The sequence below is a fragment of the Amblyomma maculatum genome, chromosome 8, assembly GCF_055883805.1.
Source record: "Amblyomma maculatum isolate TAMU_Amacu chromosome 8, ASM5588380v1, whole genome shotgun sequence".
NCBI lineage: Eukaryota > Metazoa > Arthropoda > Arachnida > Ixodida > Ixodidae > Amblyomma > Amblyomma maculatum.
This window is the reverse complement of record NC_139351.1, coordinates 80,541,866-80,562,293: the sequence shown is the minus strand read 5'-3', so window position 1 is coordinate 80,562,293 and position 20,428 is coordinate 80,541,866. Positions and strand designations below refer to the sequence as shown.

Below are 20,428 nucleotides of genomic sequence, written 5' to 3'. Positions count from 1 at the left end.
CAAGCTGGTATATTTGTAAAAACTAATAGTACTTGCACATATAGGGCACTATACCTGTGTCTTCGCTCTATTTTATCCTGCACAAACTACTCTCGAGCACATACCTTTATCAAAAATTACTTATTACAATGTCATGTCACATTATATACACGATTCTTTGATATTTAACTTGTTTTTTGTGTATTTTCCGACTTTGGTTTCTTGAATATGAGGCTTAAAGAACAATTGACATATGTCACTGAGTGTTGGTCCTCTCGATTATATTACTTTGTACATCCTTTCAATTACAAAGACAAGTGTTGCAGTAGAGTATTTTCGCACTTAAGAATAAAGTGATTATACGAAAGCATGAGTAAAAAAAAAGAATACCATATGAATTGAATACATTAGCACTGAACGAATCGGATACATATAAACCTTATAATTTCGCTCATAAAGAAACGCTGCCTAGGTGCCTGTTATTTAGTATATGCCAATCAAATAGTGTATAGGTTCATAATCAGTAAAATCACATTTGAAAGCGACAGATGTAAATTGTACGCGACGGCATTAAGAAATGCAGTGCTTAATATGAACGCCAAGGCAGTACCGCTGCTATACAGCTGTTTTCTTCGCCATTCAACATTGAAGATCGAAAGAAATCGGACGAGAACTTGAAATGAAGTCGGCATTTTTTTGTCTTTGGGTCTCGATGGCTTTGTTTACACTCTCAGGGTAAGCATTTTGTTCGTTTCAAACGTACACTAAAAATTCCAGTTGCATGACGTACCCGCTTAGTGGGAAAAATTTTATTCGAGACGCAGAAACACGAACACATTGGAAGCACTCAGGTGAGTCGCTTTCCAATCCTTAGCTTGATTCTGAGGAGATATTTTAACCACGTGTCAGATCTCCCAACATCTTTAATTAGGAGAAAACACACACCTGTTATTTCCACGTAGTTTGACTATTACTGTTACGTCGTCTTCTTGTAGGTGGATGGTAGTGCTTGAGCAAGCTGCTCAGTTACGTTCAACGTGTCAAGGAGAGTTACACAAAGAGAAAGACGAAGCAATACGCTGGTTTTACTGTCCGTGGCATTTTTGTGGCGTGATAAAAGCATTTCTGAAAAGTTTTTTAATCCATAATAATTGTTAGAATAAAATTGAGGGCGACACTCAATGGCTGATCATACAAAAATACTTTTCATGACTCTGTCTCTGCTAATTTTGCTTTATAGAGGTTGTCAGAGACAAGGAAATACTGTTACTACGTAAAGCCTTCACTCAGGACTGCGTCGCGCTAGACTTGCGCAGCAAGATCTTGGTTGTGTTCGGATGAGTCACTTCCACTTCTTTCACCACTCACACCCTGTCCTTCCATTACTTCATTCCTCCGTGACAATTTCTCCCTGTGCAGCCGAATACCGCCGGGCGAGTTAGGCTGTCTCCCGAGAGTGGCCTAGCTTCAGGCCAGCGACGTGCTAAAGTTGTTTTCTCGGAAAAGATATCAGTTGAGGTAACGCGTGCAGTTTCATAAGTGATGTCACTAATTCTGGCCAGGATCACATAAGGGCCATCATAGTGGGCCAGTTGTTTCGATGCGAGCCGCGGCGCCGTCCTACTATTGTTTCTCACTTGAGGTCAAAGCAAGAACACATCTGTGACGGCGTTAACATACCATTCTCCCAATAACAATAATAACGTTAATGATAACTAGCAATAAATTAGGATCGAGTAGGGACGGTGACTACAATATAAACCATGTCCTTAGCACAGTTACCATACTTATGATTTCATGAGAATTTGCGATCTAATACATAATATAACGAAAAATGATTCTACCAATAAAATGACGTGGAGCACGAGCCGACAGCACTATGCAAACTCTTAAGTCTACACCTAATAAAATTCATCCTATAGCAAAATATACACCACCACTGTTGCCTTACGCATTTGCCTGTGACAAAAAACCGCCACCCCCGCCGGCATTAAAACCCTGTGGTAGATTTTTGCGGTCGAGTGCCTTAAGTACTGTGTAATTACAGTGCATGAGATACAGCGTGGACGTTTTGGTATGGTAAACTACTCACAACGCTATGCAGACTAATCAACACAATATATTACTCTACAAAAACGTGATACCATAACCGAGCCTACGATACCACATCTGCATTTATGTAGCAAGTTTGAAGTAGGATATACGTGAAAAATTTTAGAATTGAAGTAACGTGTTCAGTGTTTTTTTTTTGAGCACGCTTTGTTGTTTGGTAAAAAAATGCCAAAAATGACAACAATATAAAGTGCAGAACCGTTTATTCCCTAGCGCTCACTTCAAAGTGGGCAGGGCAAGTGTAGGGAAGGTGCGGAGGTTTTACCTGATGTTTTCACAGTAGATGCTTCTGTATTAATTAGAGAACGGCAATGGCTGACTAAAAGGTGATAGTACTCCTTGACTGCTTTAGGCAGGACTTGCCTCAAAAAATAAGAAGTTTTAAACATTATGATATGACTGGAGGCTGTAGTCTAATAAATCTTGCTTTCTTGTAAAACGTAGAAGGCTGCGTCTTGTTTTTTTTTTTCTACAGATGTTATTATACATGTCAGCCATCGTTCATGCCGCGCTCATAAAATTTCTTCTTCTATTTTTCGGTCTTTCTCTGCATTCTAAAGGGCACGTTACAATTTATGGCAGTAAAATAGTCATTAAATGTTAGTTCTGGCTGTTCAATATTTAGGAAATCATTTCTATAGAATGAAATTTGTTGAACAGTGGAGTGAGATTGCATTCAAGAAAAAGTTCTTTTTTATAGATATATTACACTGTAAGCGTAAGTATTGTTATACATTTCTTGCAATTTATCATCTTGCGTATCGCACGCTTAGGTATAAAATACAAGTGTCTCTAGAAGCATGAGTGTTTAGCCTTCTCTGCGTAATAAATAATTTCTATTAACGTTACTTGCTTTTCAGCCTCATGCATAGAAGGTGAAGCAGTCAAAATAAGTTCTTAGTTTAATGCATAGAAGTATTTAAAATAAAAAATATCTTTAAGAGCACTCCAGGCATCTTCATTGCAGACATGCTAACGTCTGTGCTTTGGCTGATCATTTGTAGCTCGTATAGCGTCATAACTCCGCCCTTTCGGGTCTCACTACTCATCTGTTTTTAGAGTCATGACTGAATGACTTTCAATGACTCCATAGTCAAACACAGTCAATCTCCTGTTTGACTCATCAGTAAACTCTAAAGACTCACATGACGCGACTAGACATGGGATGACCTTTATTTACCACTTGTTTTTATTCATACACATTCATGTCTACCAGTCTTATCTTAATGCGACATCACATGAAATATTACATATTTCTTCCATGTTTTGCTTCCTGTTTTGTGGACACGTTTTCGTAAACGTACTTAGTTAAGGCTTTCATATTAATAGCAGCAGCTATTTCAGGTAATGGCTTCTTCAGCGCGTTTTGCATCTTTTTATTGAAACTCACTGAAAGTTTTTGCTGGCATAAAAAAGGCATGTGCAATGTTGCTTCCCTAAAATTTCATTTTGAAAGTTCTGATAGCTGCCTCCTGTTTCAGATCACAGTCTCCTCCACGGTTCATCGGGCAACCTCGATGTCCTCGTTGGGTAAGTGCATTCGATGCTAAATGTTCCGTTAAAGCTCCCCTGGTGGCGACAACATGGTTGAACGCATACCGTGTACGGATACACTTGCCCATTTGTGGTATGTAAAATGTGCGTAATGTCAGAAATATACCTTGCCTTACGTCTCCATGGCACTCTGCTCTCTTGCATGGATGACCGATACCATTCTATGCCAGGCACCCCTATATACCATACCGTGACCTAGGCTTTAATGTTTATCAGCGAAACATTTTGACATCCTTCACAATCGATTTCGCTTAAAATTGTTCATAGTTGCACGACATTGTGCGATTAGTACTCAGCCGTTTTCACTATCAACCTAAATAAAATGATTCTCGTATATCTCTCTAATGAACGTTTTCCTGTAATACATGCATCCTCACAATCCAGGCATTTTTAAAATAATTCGACGCTCTCTACTTGGCTTGTCTGGCCTCAGAATCTAATCTGTTACCATTAGGTACCATCGAAATCCTACCTTCGACTAGTCCTAATGAAGCAAATCAAATGGTCACAGTCATATTTCTTCTCTTTATTTTGAACAACATGCCATTAAATCAAAACTTCTTCCTTAATCACTCTGTATGCTTCCTGTCTCTTAATATTAGGGCTAAAAGTTCTTGTTCCATAGCACTCTATATTGTCTTATATTTAAGTTTAACTCTGCGTTAATCTCGACGTTTCCACCTTATATGTGAGTGCTGGTAAGATACAGCTGTTATCTACATTCCTCTTGAATTATACAGCTAAGCTAGTATTCATGATCCCCGAGTACGTCTATCGCAATTTGATTTTTTTAGTCTCTTCCCTTCCGTGGTACTGATCTGCGCCTATTGTCTATCCTAAGCTAATGTATTCTTTTACTAAACCCAGTCCCTCGCTGCGTATTGGAAAGTCCTGCTACTTTTAAAGACACTTCGACATTACTCGCTTATTACATGTGCAATTTTCAGTCTGACATTCCGGTTTGCATTTGTGATTATTATTCACACTATGCTATTCGTTGCCCCAGCTGCATAGAAAGACAATATTAGCAGTAAAGCACAGGTTACTCAGGTATTCTCGATAAAACCTACCCCTCAAGGTTCCTTATCGAGATCTCTGAATAGATACTTTAAACAAGTGATGAATAAAGTTGTAGCGATTGTATCTCCTTGTCTAATATAATTCTTATGGAAATTTTATTACTTCCATAACGAAGGACAATGTTTGCCTTATGAACTATGCGTACCTTTTTGGAAAATTATGAGATTTAGTGTAGATGGACTACAGGTTATAACGCGATTATCGAAATAGCAGGTTGGAAATGTGCGTGCGCTGAACGCTAACATAGGAATAGCGCTAGCGCATGCACGCAAGTTTCAGAAGTTACCGCGCTTCTTTTGTTCATTTCGCGAGAAAATATGACGGTTTCTTTACATCTGGCAGCCGTCCACATCAGGCAGACAACGAGTCGTTGCAGTCCCGGTTGGCACGTGTACAGGCAACTGCTGATACTGTCATCTATTGCTTTCACTAATCTTGCTTTGATATTCAGGGTTTAAAGAAGCTCTGTTGTTGCCATTCGGTGTCGAACCTAATGCTCTTAGGACAAATGAGGTCGCCTACAATGATGCAATAACTCAGGACACAGTGTATCAGTTTTAAGCTTCATTTCCGCATTTACTGCATTTTACTGCTAAATTTGACTTCTCTTCAATTCTCGTTTACGAGAAAGTAATGAGTTGGTTGTGAAGTTTGCAATTCATCTTTTAAATGTTCAAACCCCACAAACCAAACCAAACCAAACCAAACCTATCTTCTGAGGGGTTCTTGTAAGCAGGGGTTCTTGTAGAATACTTCCATCAAACCGTGCAGAAAAGAGCAGACGAACACCACAATACTCAAACTGTCCAGCGTCAGAGTCACATATCGGTGTAACGGAAGTGTACTTATACGGTTCACTGCTCATGACGATGTCAAAATGCTGCAACGATGAAGCAATAATGCCTGTCGGACGACATTGAAACGTGCGAAGAGCAGCTTTCGGTTCACGACCACTGCTGGCTCACCGAGCACAGCCGTCTACGCGACAATTAAGTAAGGCAATTAATAATATATAGTTAAGACAATCATTGTATTGCAACTATGCTGCAATGAAGCGTGTTAGCGGGCTCTCATTGATGAGGTAAAAACAAATTTATTGAGCGGCGCAAGAATTTTGAGGAAAATGCGTCCGTTCGCTGCTTTGTCTCCCTATCGACTTCAAGCCGCCGCTCTTCTTGTCTCCTTTCTTCGGGGGGATGGGGGCTGGAAGCGGCAAGCAGCTACCTGTGTGCCCTCTGCCCACTAGGCGTCGACGGCGGATGGCCTAGTGCGTCCGAGTTTTAGAGTGGCTTAGTCATTACATGCCGTACCTCAATATTGCGCCTTAGTGGCACGGGCAGAGGCACTTTATTTTTCTTTACTTTCGGTCAGCCTCACCATAGTATATGTGTACAGTGCAAACATTTTTTGGGCGATTATACAGGACAGTTACACCTTCGCTCGGCGTGCTCCTGTACTGCTCGGCGCCTCTGCTCTCCTCCTCCCAACCGAATGCGCCATAAGTATTTGTAATTGAGATATTAGAAATCGCATATCTGTAATTGTATTGGGCATCACTAAAAATCACTTATATGGTTTTTCATGACTCGTACATTATCAAGGTTTATTGTCTATTGGTAGAGTTATCTTGCAAAATTATCACCTGGCTTTTATGTATAATTTATCTTAATGAAGAAACACATTGTACTCCACCACGCAATATACCCCTGTTTGTATAGTGTTCAGTTATTTCATAGATACATAAACGACTAACGGCCCAGCAATTTATACGGTCGCAATAGAATCAAGCGACTCAATATGCAATGAATATTATTATCAACATCATTCGAATGTATTTTTAAAGCACGCCGCGTACTTCGTATCTTTCCAAATCCACTTTTGCTTTCAATCGCTGATTGATAGAAATGTTCAAAAAGCATTGCTAGCTGCTTTGAAAAATCCTTCTGATGCTCTCACGGCGTATGTTTCCTTCAACAGGCATCTTGTGACATGATTTAAAACGGCACTGGAATTTTTGAGCGGTTGTGCAGAGTTTTAAAATTGAGTTTTAGATATGTGAGATATATAGAACACCATTCGAACTTACCTGACTTATTCAACTAAGATAGTCAGCAGAAAGTCAGCTTTTCCATTCTGCTGTTTTTCGCGTCCTCCATGTGTTCTTTCACAATTGAGTAAATACTGGCTGAAATATTTTGTAGCATAATTAATCAAAGCTTTTCTGTGCATAGTGCGCTATAGGCTGCGTTCTGGGCCAACGTTGGCAACGTTTTTATACAGATATCATCTTGTCAAAGGTAACCAGGCGTATCTTCAATCTGACAAACACCATTTCATCTGTTTTGCATGTCAGAATGGTCTACAATTTTAATCGTGGTTACTGTACACCACCATGCGTCGACTAGGACCTGAAAGTATTTTAATGCTAGAAACGAGAAGCCTTGGTTCTCAAGAAATATCAAGTTTCAGCTCTGGCATTCATTTTTCCTGCTGTGATTAATTAGGCGTTAGAAGCATATAATTTGTTCGGCGTATATTCTGAAATTGTATACTTAACAATAACATTATTACAGCACTCAGAATACATAACACACCCTCGTTAAGGGCTTTTTTTCACCAATCGGTAGCGTTCGAGCAAATTATGTCCCATTAAATCACAATCTAGATACCGCGACTCATCATCTGCAGTCCTGCTCTCTCCGCCGTCTTTTAATTGCATACACCAGCTGGATCTCAGACTTACATTAATTCTTTGTGATTTTAATTGAGCCCCGCCACGACCGTGCAGTTGTTAACAAGCCACACTGCTTTACCGGAGTACCCGGTTTCGAACTTAAAGCCGACTGCTGCGTTTTATGAAGGCGAAACGGAGAGACGTCCCTGTGCGGTTAGATGTCAATGTCCGTAAACGCTCTCCAGGTGGACGAAATTAATCCACAGCCCTCCACTACCACACCATTTTATCTCTTCCAGCTTTCACTATCACTTTCCTTTCTTACCTTGCGGCGCTCTACAGGTGTCGACGGGAAACGCAAGACGCTGCTCCTTTTCTTTCCCATATATCCTTTATGATTTATTTATTTTCGATATTCGGAGCGGAGAAATTGAGAAATGTGTCCAGAATCACCACAGGAGCCTTCATTCGTCTGTATGAAGGGGGGGGGGGTGAATAAATAGAATATTTGTGTGAATTAATCATCAGCAATCACGAAACATTATATTTACTTTCATACGAATAAGATTGAAGCAACTGCTGCAATAATACAGCGGTTATAATGAAACACGTGGTAAAATAGAGCGCCGTAGGTAATGAAACACCTGTGTTGCTGAGACATCGGCTCTTATGGAACACCGCCAGTAATAAATTCTAGCTAAAGAGCCGTGGATATGCTCCTTTGGGACAGATGATAGAGAATCGGTTATAACATGATACTCCCTTCTTCAGCGTCAGTAGAGGTAGTGGTCATACTTGTACAGTGAATATTCTAAGTGGAAGAATGATACAATAGATTACTGAGCAGTTAGATGTTGCTTTCCCTTCACATCACTCCAGGTGGCCAATTTTTTTCCTTCTCAGTTTTGATTTCTTAGATAAAGAAACCATCTCAGGCCCTTCTCACACGATTACAGTCCCTAATCATATGATTTGCGTATTTTAAAACCGAGAAGTTTTCTTAGCTCATTGCTATCTATAGTTTTGTATGATTATAGTTTTTGATTTTGCTTTACTAAAGTCATTGCACAGCACAAATCTATCAAAGTTTGCATTTGTTTCAAATGGCATCTCTTGAAGAGACTACTGGCACAATAGCTTTATTTAATCTCTTCCTGTGGGCAACTGCACATCATTTTCATCTGCCTAGCTGCGAAACCTAGTTTGTCTGCGTGTGTGTCCTGCATTGCCCTTCACATATCTACCTTCAAAGATTAAATCCCGTGGATCGCAACCTACTATAAACGGCTATCGTTAGCCGAAATATTAAACATTGATTTTTTTCCGCCCTTCAGCAAGGAAACTCCTCCTATTGACTGCTTGAGTAAATGAACAAAAGCAATCTTTACAGCCTGGCTTCAGATGTATGTGAATGTCATCGGCATACACAAGTCCTTCGTAGACGCCTTCCGTTTCCTGCTTTCTTCGCTTTATCAGAAAGCAGATTTTCAAAACTTCATCTCAACATCTAGTTAGTGGGATCGCAAATATTCCCGCACGTCCTTCTTGATACTCATCACTATTAATCCACGGTTATTACACCTCATTTTGTATGCTGTACTTGATATTCTGTTCTGGAATGAAAAACAAAAGGTTAAAATAGAGTGCCGGCGTCTTTAGCATTTTAATAAATATATTTTGTAATGATACAGCTGCCCTAGTCAATGTCTGCGTGCGCACTACATATTCAATTGATGGAACTGTTTTTGCATACGTCCGCTGTATGGAGGGGTGCTTTAAATTCTGCGAATTTCTTCTTAACTTTACATTGAAGGGGAATTAAATAATAATCTTTTGAAAACAACTTCGTTCTTTCATCGACTGAAGAATACCTTACTCCTTATTTTATTCGCGATTACAGCAATCACTTATATCCATGTATGACCGCCTTGTTAAGAATTCGTACAATATAATATTCCTCCCTGAATACAATTTGTTTCAGACTATAAGGCACTGCATATTAATAGTGGTCTATTTGCAATATGAAGACCTGGACACCCGCACCTAACTTTGCAAAACCTGCACCCATCCTACCGATGCAGCTCTCAACACAACTAGCAGCTCACACAGAACTTAACTATCCACGATCAGTGTACGGTAAAGACTCCCATGTGGCCGGAAGCCCTTTATACGGCGCCGCTCACGGCCCGCTTAGCGTTGGCATGTTTAAGCCCCAAAGATTGAAAAATTTCCCACCAATAATAGTTCATCTTACATGCACTGATGGCGTTCCTGCTACAAATGTGACCACTGTTAGAAAGTAAGAACGGCACTAGATATTAAGAGATACCGCGCATTTCAATGCGTACATAGAAGAAATTAATACAATGCTTCTGAGAAAGTCGATATATGCAACCTTGAATTCCTGCAAAGACGTTCCTACACTTTAGGCGCTAACACCCTTGAGCAGGGCACAAACTCCTCCCCATGGTCGCTCTCAGTACTGCTAAGTAAAACACATTTAAAATATTGAAACATTTCTGAATTCACTGGATCAGACCCGGGTGTTGACCTATTACCACAAATAATTGACCTACAAAAAAAGGGGCGCCCGCAATGCGGACTTAAAACTTGGAAGGATCCCACAGCGGAAGTGGATCAGGAGACTTAACTCTAGCAACACCTAACTATTTAAAGAGGCTGGTAATTCCGTCGGCAAACTACGATGGAACTCCGCATAGTGTATTGGGTTTTTTCGCCAATTAACACCTTTTCAAACCTTGACCTTGGTCTGATACTGACGAACCGATTGGGCCTTTTTTCCAACCAATCAGATTTTTGACACCGGCATGACATTTATTACATTATATTTCCAGTACACTGCTGCCTTCTCCGATTATGAAACATTTACAACCTTCGGCGAGCGCATTAAATTTTTTGACATCACTTTTGCACAAATGATTTTGAATGCTCGGTGTACTTTAACTACAAAATAATATCGATCTTTTTTTTCTATATTTGGCCTCGTACCTTTTTAGGTAATCTAGAATTTGTAACATCACTGGGATACGAACGGCATGAAGTATAAGGAAGAATGAAACTGTTGCACTGCGTGTGTGACGTACATCGTCCCAGAAATTATGCGAGCGAGAGTTGCGGACAGATTTCGTAGCAAGTGTCTAGAGCTACAAAGAGAACCAGGTGTTCGGAGGTGGTCAGGGGTTCCCACTGGTTAGTATAGGCATATGATGACAGATACAGGGGTTCCGTGCTTATGCGTTATTCGGAAGAAGGCTTCACAGGAGGGGCTGGCCGACTTCAGAACATAGACTATTCGTGCAAAGTTTCCTATCTAAAATTAGAAAAACGCTTGTTTATGAAAACATTGGCATAAAAATATACCTGTTTTTCCGTGTGGGGCCGTAAAAACGTTGTTTCACGTGCAGTGGTAAGACGCCCGACTACTGTACCGGAGTACCCGGGTTCGAACCCGACCTCGGCGGTTGCGTTTCGATGGAGGCGAAACGGAGTGGCGTCCGTGTGCTGTGCGATGTCAGTGCACGCTAAAGAACCCCAGGTGGTCAAAATTTCTGGAGTCCTCCACTACGGCGTCTCTCAGAGCCTTAGTCGCTTTGGGACGTTAAACCCCACAAACCAAACCAAACCAAACCAAACCAAACCTTACAGCAGCTCACAACATTAACGTGGATTCTCTTTATCCTAACAAACTTGGAGATAACGGAGAGGTGTGGGGTAAGCATTGCAGAAGCGGAAAGTTCGATAATGCAGAAACTGCTAACTAGTCATGTAGAATTCAAGTGAAAAGTTGGAAGAACTCTTTATAATAGCCTCTGCTGAGCTATCGAAATTAAATCGTGGTGGCACTTTGGATGTCTGGCAAGCACTAGCAAATAGAAAGTAAGCCGTGGCAACAGGGTTGAGAGTCTTCGGTCAACTCGAGGGGCATTCGCAGCTTTGTGACTTTATCTCATTGGAACTGCAATACTTTGTTCAACTAGCTTCATACATAATTACATAAAAAGCGTGTTCATCCCTCCTGATACAAAATAATGGTTGTAAAATAGGAAAAGAAACAAAAAAGCCACCATAATGCTGCTAAGCCTTTCAAAAAGATGGATCTCGTTATTATTTTTGGTATTCAATGTTACACCGAGAGTAATACTGTGCGTTTTGACTTGTACCTAATTGTTCTGATTTAAGTTCCTAATGGGCCATCTTAGAGACTAAAATAAATTTCTGAATAACGCAGGACTAATGAAAGCCACACACTTTACGCGAGCAAACATTTGTTTTCTATTAAAATACCTAACCTAGTCGCTAGGAGTGGCGTTTACAAACGCCTATTTCTACTTAATCGGAATGGCACTGTCCAGCGTGCGCGCAGTGCGATTGTCACAAAACGTTGCGCAGATACTTTCTGACTGAACTCAGTTTGAGCGTAAGCATGCCTTCTCGGCTGCTACACTCTGCCGTTTGGACGCTTCCCTTTTACACAAGCTAAGATTCTGGGCCCTTCGACGAAACCTTCATAAAAAACGTTCTTCCTCCGTTTCTTTGGCATGTCGTCTACGCATCGTCTAATTACAACGCTCTCGTTTATCTTCTTCTCGAGAACTGGAACCGGTATCTGCCGCAGTTGAAGTGTAACTCCGGGACTTGGCACGATTTCTTCTAGCCGCATCTTCGTAACGACGCTTGTCGACGCGTTCTTCTGCCCTCTCGTGAGCGCGTTGTCTCTTCTTTGTTTCATTCCGTCGTCTTTGCCTCCCCGTTGAAAACTCAGCGCTCTCCATAACGACTAGGATCCATTGAGGCGAAGCGCATATATATATGTATATATATATATATATATATATATATATATATATATATATATATATATATATATATATATATATATATATATATATATATGATGCGAGAACATTTAACGTACTTGGCCGCTTAAAACATTATAGAGCGAAGTGTACGCTTCATTTAAAGAAACAGTTATTGGACTCGACGTTTCGACCAGAAGCTGGCCTTCATCAGGAGGCCAGCTGATGAAGACCAGCTTCTGGTCGAAACGTCGAGTCCAATAAAATGTTTCTTTAAATGAAGCGTACACTTCGCTCTATAATGTTTTAAGCGGCCAAGTACGTTAAATGTTCTCGCATCCTACCTTCTTCAATGGCCGCCACTAACGCTTCAAGAAACATCCTCTAGAAATTTCCACTCCACGCGCCAACATGGGCTCTGAATCGGCGACTCCAAAACGAAACATCTCTACAACCACTTCGATGTTTCACAACCGGCACTCCTGATGAAGGCCAGCCTCTGGTCGAAATGTCGAGTCCAATAAAATGTTTCTTTAAATGAAGCGTACACTTCGCTCTATAATGTTTTAAGCGGCCAAGTACGTTAAATGTTCTCGCATCCTACCTTCTTCAATGGCCGCCACTAACGCTTCAAGAAACATCCTCTAGAAATTTCCACTCCACGCGCCAACATGGGCTCTGAATCGGCGACTCCAAAACGAAACATCTCTACAACCACTTCGATGTTTCACAACCGGCACTCCTGATGAAAGACAGCCTCTGGTCGAAACGTCGAGTCCAATAAAATGTTTCTTTAAATGAAGCGTACACTTCGCTCTATAATGTTTTAAGCGGCCAAGTACGTTAAATGTTCTCGCATCCTACCTTCTTCAATGGCCGCCACTAACGCTTCAAGAAACATCCTCTAGAAATTTCCACTCCACGCGCCAACATGGGCTCTGAATCGGCGACTCCAAAACGAAACATCTCTACAACCACTTCGATGTTTCACAACCGGCACTCCTGATGAAGGCCAGCCTCTGGTCGAAACGTCGAGTCCAATAAAATGTTTCTTTAAATGAAGCGTACACTTCGCTCTATAATGTTTTAAGCGGCCAAGTACGTTAAATGTTCTCGCATCCTACCTTCTTTAATGGCCGCCACTAACGCTTCAAGAAACATCCTCTAGAAATTTCCACTCCACGCGCCAACATGGGCTCTGAATCGGCGACTCCAAAACGAAACATCTCTACAACCACTTCGATGTTTCACAACCGGCACTCCTGATGAAGGCCAGCCTCTGGTCGAAACGTCGAGTCCAATAAAATGTTTCTTTAAATGAAGCGTACACTTCGCTCTATAATGTTTTAAGCGGCCAAGTACGTTAAATGTTCTCGCATCCTACCTTCTTCAATGGCCGCCACTAACGCTTCAAGAAACATCCTCTAGAAATTTCCACTCCACACGCCAACATGGGCTCTGGATCGGCGACTCCAAAACGAAACATCTCTACAAACACTTCGATGTTTCACAACCGGCACTCCTGATGAAGGCCAGCCTCTGGTCGAAACGTCGAGTCCAATAAAATGTTTCTTTAAACGAAGCGTACACTTCGCTCTCTCTCTCTCTCTCTCTCTCTATATATATATATATATATATATATATATATATATATATATATATATATATATATATATATACGGCTTGTAGTCACGCTGATTTATTATTAGTGGAGGTCCTTCCATCAGAGAGGGTAGGAAGAACAATCTCGCCATCAAGAGATTCAGAACATTGGAAATGCACTGCAAGAGACACGATGTAGCTCAGAACCAGATTCTTTGGGCTCTATACAGTTTTGAAAATGACTCTACATTGAGGCTGCGCTTCAGCAATGGCAATGGTGCGCAGCTCGTTCTGCTTGTTTGTGCTCTAACACTGGTGTTAAGTGAAAAATTATTCTTCTCCCGGTTCATCACCCCGCACGACGAGAACTCATCTCGCGTTTTTCCTACCCATGATGCGCTCCGGGCCCCTGCTCGGTTTTTTATGACCATAGTCCTAAACACGACGCTTCGCCGAAGTTACGTATTTGTGCACTCCGCTGAGGCTATTTCCCGAGACGTTCCTAAAGCGCCAGCTTAGAAGGTACTCCGGGACACATTTTCTAGCGAAACGTCACTACAAGTCAGTTACGAGCCAATCCCGTGAAACATTGCCCCCTCCTGGTTGCCTGCTCCTGGGTGACATGTAGTGCATAAAAGGAGAGCCTATGGCGGACTAAGGTATTGTTCACAAGGACCGAAAAGGAACATCAACTTCCAATAGGTAGCAAAGTATTGGAACCGGTTGTCAAATATATCTACTTAGACAGGTACTAATCGCAGATCTGGACCACTAAATGAAATTAACTACGAGAATAAGATTAGGATGGTGCGCATTTGGCAAATACTCGCAGATTTTGACTGCCATTTTAAAGGTATCGCTCGAGAGGAAAGTATATGACAGTTACATCTTACTTGTGCTCACTTATGGCGGTGAAACAGTAGCTAAGGAAAAGGGTACTATTTAAGTTGAGGACATCGCTGACGGCTATGTAACAAAAATGGTAGGTGTAACGTTTAGAGATAAAAAGAGTGCAGAGAGGGCCAGGAATATAACACATGCTAATTACTGTCTAGTGGGAATCAATCAGTAGAAATGGCATGGGCAAGGCTTGTAGTGAAAATAGAGGATAACCACAAAATTGTCCTCAAAAGATGTCCACTGAAAATACCGCCATTTGTGACATCATGGAGTGGAGTGGGGTGTTAGTGTGCGTGCATCATGCAGAGAGAACGACCGACGCGTTGCGTGGCTAGGTATGAAAAGCCCTTTATTCAGGTTCGTGTCCCACGTCTCTGTCAGCCCCCAGTGCGGGATCATCGTGCTGTATTGTGTTGTACCACCTTACGGGTAATGTGTATATTTCGTCGGCGGATGTTTATTTAGCCGAGCGCTGGAGCGTCGCTTGCTCTTTCGCCGGCGTCGGCGCCGTGAGCTGCTTGCATCGCAGTCTACAGTACATCTCTCCCTATAAAGCTTCATTATTTCAACTGGATCATTCGCATGACGGCATGACGTTTCTTGGGACGATGCGCCCTTGTGGAAAGTTTCATTTCCCAATGCTTTCTTTTCCCTGTCCTTCAGTTCAACTTCGGTTTTCTCAGTTCTTTACGGCTGAAGGCATGTTTACTTCACGTAAGGCAATAATGTCAGGTGTATTCTGTTCGTTCGTTCTCACTTTGTCAGTGTATGTTTCTGTGATGTACGACCTCGGAAATTTAGTGCCAGGCTTCTTTTAGTGTCCTATCTACGCAGTTTCACCTGCTTCTAAATCACGAAGGTAGCGAGTTAATACCTTCTGTCGAGAGTTTTGTTCTGCTCTGCTGCACTTTGTTCCCGCTCCCTTATGGCCTGCCTATTGCTAAGTTCGTGCTCTAATTTGCAGCTCACGGCAGGCAAACAAATTTGCAGCCTTGGCCCCATTAGCCGCTGCGCATGACGGAGCCATTAGCGTGTGACCCTGTAAATCTGAATAGCAACGTAACTGTCGTCAGTTTTTTCTAGGCTCTTGCTGACAAGGCGTGCCACAGGTTCAACGTCACACTTGCTTTCAGGGCATCTTGGGCTAGATGTAAATTGTCAAAGAAGCATTTGGTATTAAGCTGGTAAAAAGTTGAGCCGATTGACTCACTGAAATGAAGTCTATTGTCTCCGTACACTTGTACAGGTGTCCCACACATAGGGAACATTGACTTGACATGAGTTATTACTTCTGCGGAGTAGTAATTAGTCACAAGGAAGTAATTTCGTACTCGAAAATAGAAGCAATTCATGGCCACTTTCTTCCATGGTTGCTGAGTAATTTGGTTTGCATGAGTGGCACGTGTCAGTATTTCAGCTCGTAATACACGGAATACACTGTGTGCACCGGTTAAGGTTTTCTTCTATTCTTTTTTGAATGCCCGGCTACCAGACAAACTCGCGAGCGCTAGCTCGGCATTTGAAATTTCTTTCATGGCCTAGTAAATCCTTTTAGGAGCATCTTTGCGCATTGCTTGCGGAATGATAATGACACATGCCATTCATAGGCGACGAAGATTTGAACCGGCGATTCGGAGAAGACGACGAAGCGAAACAGTGCTCCGCTTTCGTGCTGCCCTGACTGGCTGTTGGTGTCCTTCGGTGTCAGAGTGCCAGAACGCCTTCTGTGTAACGTTACGTTACAATATTGCATCTTTTCAATAATAACTCGAACTCAGTTGCATTGTCTGATCTGTGTTGCTAGTAATCTCTACACTCCAGTGGAATTTTATTTTTACTTGCCAACCATCCTTGCTATACTGGGCTAAATATTCCAGGTTGCATCCTTTGATTGCTGAAGTCGGATTTCCGTTCGTCGCTTGCTGGTTGATGGAAGATTGGAAATAACACCTCCTATTTAGGCTGCAACGTCTTTCTCATGACGACTGCTGTGCTGTTCAGGAAGTCGCTGTCCAGATAGCGCGTCATTAGAGAGAAGGTCTTTGCCAGGAACAGGAACGTTGTTGTATAAATAACGCATCATATACATCCTCGTTGTCTGCAATTGTGCGATCAAGGCGTAATGACAGAAGAATTTTTGGTTATGAAAATGGCCACCAAAGGTTTGTGGTCGAGTTCTGTTGTAAAGTGAAGGCTGGTGAAGTAATTCCCAAACTTCTCACATATCCAGATTACTGCAGAACCTTCTTTCTCGATCCGCGCGTACATCCGTTCCTTCTATGACAAAGAACCCGAGGAGTATTCTATAGGTTCTTATTTCCCACCTTCCTTCTATTGTCGCAGGACGGCCCCCACTCCAAAAGATGAAGCATTGGATCAAGCAATGCCAAGATTAGACTTTCAGTTAGTGTTTCCGGCAGCATTTCGAAACATTTCTGTTGGAAGGAAATCCATAACCACTCATTTTTGGAGTTAAGCAAACTATTCTAGTAATCGGCAATTTTAGACATTTGCAGAACAAACTTCATTAGGTAGTTCGCCATTCCCAAAAACCCCCTCAATTCATCGGTGTTAGATAGAGGTTTCAAGTTCAGTGTTACTTGCACTTTAGCTGACTGAGCGTAAATTCTTCGTTTGCCTAGATGTCCAAAGAGCATTACGCAACGTATGTTGAACTACCACTTGCTTTCGTTCAATGTGACAGCCTTGCCGTGCAATACCTGGAGAACGTCTTTTAGTCTGACATTAGGCTCTACTCGCATCCTGCCATAAATTTGGATATCGTCCTTGTTGTACTCTACGCCTTTTATTACCGCTAGGAACCGTGACATATTTTTTTAAAGAATTCTGGAGCAGACCTAATGCCACATAGAAACTTCTTGAACCTATTTCTGCCGAAAGTCATTTTAAAGGCTGTCAGGTTCCATGGCTCTTCGGCTAGATCGAACAGCCAAAAGTTTTAGATGGCATCATGCTTTGAAAAGGACGGGCTCGAGCCAGTTGTTTGACAACAGGTTATCTTAGAGGACTAGGGTGGAGCTTCTCTCTCAACGAACGTGTTTAGCTTTGTGGGATCAACATATTTGAGTACATCTCTATCAGGCTCCTGCACGATGCCCAAGCCAGAACACTGATCTGTTGGCTCATGAACTAGCTCAATAACCTCCAGTTTGCACTGTTTCCTTAGTATTTGACTTGAGTGCTATGATGTCTCTGCTCGGAGTCCTCAGTGCGAAAGGCATAACATCTTTCTTTAGCTTTATGTTGCGAGATTAACGTTACCGAGAGCAGTGAAAAGCTTTGAGTACTCAATTTTGGGTCGCCTGGTTTGATCTTGTTGGCACTGACTTGAGCAAAAAGGAAGAAAATGCCTGTCTCGCTTGTTCCCTTTGACATAAGTGGGATTTCAACAGCATTGACGACATACACTTCGGCTTTTGCAGTCTTGTCACGGCATGACACATGTGCTTCTATCAGGCTTAGAAGCTTGAGTTCTTGCTGATTTGGAACTCTGAGCACTGTATCCGGTCGTTGAAGACGAACGTCACCAAACAATGTCGGCACGTGGGCGATGATATAACAGGGACGTCGGCTCCTGTGTCGACTTTAAACAACTGACGCGCTGTGTACATTCATTACAGCCATCCACTTGTCTCTGAGGTCGGAGGAAATAGCTCAAAGCAATGTATCACTCGTGGTGGCTACCTCGTGGACTGCGTTTGTCTTTTGCAGACTGGAGCGTAGTGCCTTCTCTTGCAGCACTTGTTGGACATGACTTTTTTTTTTTTACAGGCGCTGCCATCTCACAGCTTTTTATATCCGCAAGTTGCACAGGTCTTGACACAAAAACAGGCTAATTTTTCTTGAATAAAGAACCAGCTGGAAATCGAGTTTTAGCGACTGTGTCAACATTTTCTTCATAATATCATTTAAATCTGCAGCTTACTCCTTTACAACTTATGACTGGCGCGCCATGACTGTGGCTTTTTTCAAGGTGAACTTTGCGCCAAGCTGCATTCTTTCTGATAGTTTGCAGTCTGGTGCCTACAACGATTCGGTCGTGGATAACTTCCTCATGCAGCTTCCGGATGTTGCACAGCTTTGCAAGTCAATGCAAATCAGTTAAAAGTTTCTGATCCTTTTTCCTTTTCTCTGCTATCTTCTGAAGAACGTAGCCCGCTCGTAGACGATATTTCTACGAAGAAGTGGTTTTTAAACAACTCCATATTATCATGATACGACCTCTTTTGATCTCCGGTTAACTGCAGGGAAAGCAGAATGTGGTTTGCATTATCTTTCATAAAGTTAACCTGTGCGTTCACTTTCCCCTCGGCGGGCTTAACAGCAAGGCCACTAAGACTCGAAAACGTTCGAAACAGCGCCTTCATTGTGGCCACTCACTTGGGCTTGTGAAGCTGAGTTCCTCAGAAGGCTTGCACTGTCAATTGAATGTTACCATCTCAGTGAAAAACGCGCACCCTTTGTTGGTGCTGCTTTCCGGGTTCATTCCTGCTCTGCCTCATTGTAGTTTGCCACCACGTAGTGCCACCATGTAGTTTGCTACTATGTAGATGGAAGGAATGAAATTATCAGAGATCAAGATTTATGTAGAAGCGAAAGACTCGATCTAACAGAAGCGACATATATATTATGCCCTAAATAGCCTAATTACCCATATTCTAAGAGAATTTTCTTTTTTAAAATGGACAATCACCTCCGGCATTATTCTTTTGTAACTCTATCAAATTTTTCAATCTTTTCAGTGCCGTCCTCACAGCAGACCGGGAGTTCGCTGTGGCTTTGACTGCATCTGCACGGACACCCCCTTTGGAACTCCTCCCTCTCCGCTTCCATGCGTATGGTCGCCTGCAGCTGCAGTGCGGAAAGCATACACTCCTAGCCCGAATGCACCGAGAAAGAAGCAATAAAATCGATGTCGGTAAAAAGCATTGAGCTCATATATTTCTAAACGTTAGTAAATATCTGCACCTAATATGTCTACTTATGACACGGAGTAACCGCAGATCCCGACCACGAAAGGGAAATAACTATGAGAATAAGATTGGGATGGAGTGCATTTGGAAAGTCATCGCTCATTATGATTAGCAGTTTACTGGCATCGCTCAAGAGAACATAGTGTAGCAGTCACCCTGCCGGTACTTACCAATGGGGTTAAAATGTGCAGGCTAACGAAATGGGTTGTACTTAAGTTGAGGATAACGCAGAAGGCTGTTCAAGAAAAACCGGATGGTGGAACTTTAAAAGCAAGCGTGTAGAGTTGGTCCGAGAAATTACTCGAGTTACTGGCAATTTAATTGAAATGTCACGATGACTAGATTGGTAACGTTTGACACTCATTCTTCGCCTCTCTGATATCTCCGGATTGAGGATCGCTTTCGTTACAATTCAGCGACTTCGTATAGAGGTGCAATCTGACTCAGTAGAGCGCTGCTATGTGTGGCCATGACATCTGCTGTTTGTTGATCCTGTGTCGCCGCATCGAAATAGATAAACTGGATTGTGACCTATAAATTATGATTCTATTGCATATGTCTGTAATACGGTTTAATTTGGTTTTGTTGTGTACTTCTTTTGCTGCTGTGGTTTCATGTGTGTAACAATCGTTTTGCGGCATATGCGTTTAATATTTGTGTTAGGCTGTATATTCCTAGATTGATAATGTATTATTTCACTGGTATGGACAAGAAGT

At 41.9% G+C, this 20,428-nt stretch overlaps 1 long non-coding RNA gene across 1 annotated transcript; it reads left to right on the top strand.

The window, feature by feature from the left end:
* The first annotated feature begins 503 nt into the window (after window positions 1-503).
* Window positions 504-19,669, top strand: LOC146181583 (uncharacterized). The gene is made up of 3 exons (XR_014700007.1): window positions 504-714; window positions 3,573-3,621; window positions 19,482-19,669. It is a non-coding gene; the product is annotated as an uncharacterized LOC146181583 (long non-coding RNA).
* Window positions 19,670-20,428: the final 759 nt, after the last annotated feature.